The 2,311-nt window shown below is 32.7% G+C and overlaps 1 protein-coding gene across 3 annotated transcripts in view; it reads right to left on the reverse strand.

Moving 5' to 3' along the window:
- Positions 1 to 2,311, reverse strand: part of Ipo11 (importin 11) — a 159,886-nt gene that overhangs the window by 144,655 nt on the left and 12,920 nt on the right. The gene's annotated exons all lie outside the window — the stretch shown is intronic.

Genomic DNA, 2,311 nt, shown 5'->3' on the forward strand with positions numbered 1-2,311 from the left:
AAAAAAAAAAAAAAAAAAAAAAAAAAAAAAAAAAAAAAAACTCTTAGGACCAACAAGATGCCTCAGTGGGTAAACACCACTCAAGTCTGACAAGTCTGATTTCTCGAAACCCAGAAAAAGGTGGGAGGAGAGAACAGCTCCACAATGCTAACCTCTGATCTCCACAAGCAGAGAATGAAATGTGCACAACCACAGATCAGGCATGAGGCACACATTAATAAATACATTTTAAATAAATTTTAAGCAAAGCATATATTATGAGCTAAATTATATCCCACAAAATGAAATATTCAAGTTCTCTAAGTCAAATATCTTTGAGTACAACTTTATTTGGAAATACTATAGTCTTTGTAAATTTAATCACATTAAGACAAAAATCATTTTGCATTGATAAGCTCTATTCTGATACTGGTGTTTTTCTTTTTGTTGTTTTGGTTTTTTTTTAATATTATTTACTTATTATGTATACAATATTCTGTCTGCATGCATGCCTACAGGCCAGAAGAGGGCACCAGACCTCATTTCAGAGGGTTGTGAGCTACATTTGGTTGTTGGGAATTGAACTCAGGACCTTTGGAAGAGCAGGCAATGCTCTTAACTGCTGAGCCATCTCTCCAGCCCCTTGTTGTTTTGTTTTGACACAGAGTTTTAATATATAGGCAAGGCTGACCTGAAACTTACTATGAAGTCCAGAAGGCCTTGAACTTAAATCCTATTGTCAACCTCCCAAGTGCTAGGATTATAAGTTCCAGGACTGGCTCCAAAGCTATAGAGAAACCCTGTCTCGAAAAACCAAAAACAAACAAAAAGTTCTATTAACTTTTTAGAGACTGAATATCAATTTATCTGTTTCCATTTCAACAAGCTAGTATGAGAACATTACATCAGATCCAAAAATAGGAAACACATCAAATATTACTTTTTTAAAAAAGAGCAGTAATTAAAAGAAAGACAAAAGCCTGGTGGACCCAACAGGAACCCCAAAGCAGATCTACATATGAAGTCCATGATACAGCTATGGTGGCAATATCCACAATCTTAGCACTTACAAGAGGAATTTGACAGTAGCCTGCAGTTTGATAGACTTTAAAATAATAATAATAATGTGAATTTGAAAAAACTAAGAATTAATTAAACTAAGAAGAGGGAAAAGTGTTTGATGTGTAAAAAGTTACCAGTGTACTACGGTGGAAAAGAGTGTGTGGTACTATACCTAATTCACATATGCACTGTGAACCACAACCAAGTCTTATTAGCAAACCTGTAAAACACTCCAGTTAAAATTAATTCAGACTACATCCCAAATTGAAACTAATAGCATCTACCTATGACCCAGTTAAACTGAATGATATATGAAAATAATATATAAGCTTAAGTCAGGTGATTTTCATCATATGAAGATAATGGTCAGAATAAAAATTTTACTAAGTTAACAGTAAAAGTACAAACTTTGAAGTGCTTCAAATCTGCAGATAAAATCAATTACTAATCTGCCATTCTTGTTTCCTTTATAAGTGTATTCCTCTTCATGCCTACTTTTACCTAAATACACTAAAAGACAATTTAACTATTTAAAACTATAATTCCTTCCTTAACTATTTAATTTACGCTAGCTTAAGGCAAAATTTAGCCAGGCATAGTAGCACATGCCTGTAGTCTAAGAACTAAGAGGCACAAGCAAGAGCTTACCTGTTAAGCTCCAGGCCAGTCTAGTCTATGCAGGCTACATATCTAACTGTAGATAAATAGCAAAACCCTGTCCCCAAAAGCAAACAAACAAGCACACAATTTCTCACCATTAACTGCTTCTTTTTCTCATCAAATCATCAATTACTCCAGAAATAAAAAAGGGTTAGCTTCACTTTATAGTCTAAAAACACTGCAGTTCCTTCTCATATCATTCTTGGGTAGGTTTTACAGACAGGCACTTTGAAGTACTCAGAATAAAACAAATTAAATTACTTATAAAAATGAAAACCTAAAGAGCTTTAGTGCCATCTACTGGAGACCACAGCTTATGTAATTTTTCACCAAAATTTATTTTCTAACAAAATTCCAAAGATATATTCAAACTGCCTAACCATAAATTACATAATGTGTTAATCAATTCTTAAGATGAATCTGCTCACTTTACCCATATATTACAGTTAAAACCTCATCTAATGAAACTGCAAATGTATGCTATCCAACAATTCTTCCCAGAGAAAACACAAAACACAGAAATGAAGATTCAGCAAATAAGAACATAATATAAGATTTCCTTTTCAAAATCAAAACTTTTTTTTTTTTTTTTTTTTTTTTTTTTTTTTTT

The sequence above is a fragment of the Microtus ochrogaster genome, chromosome 19 (assembly GCF_000317375.1).
Source record: "Microtus ochrogaster isolate Prairie Vole_2 chromosome 19, MicOch1.0, whole genome shotgun sequence".
In the NCBI taxonomy this organism is placed as follows: Eukaryota; Metazoa; Chordata; class Mammalia; order Rodentia; family Cricetidae; genus Microtus; species Microtus ochrogaster.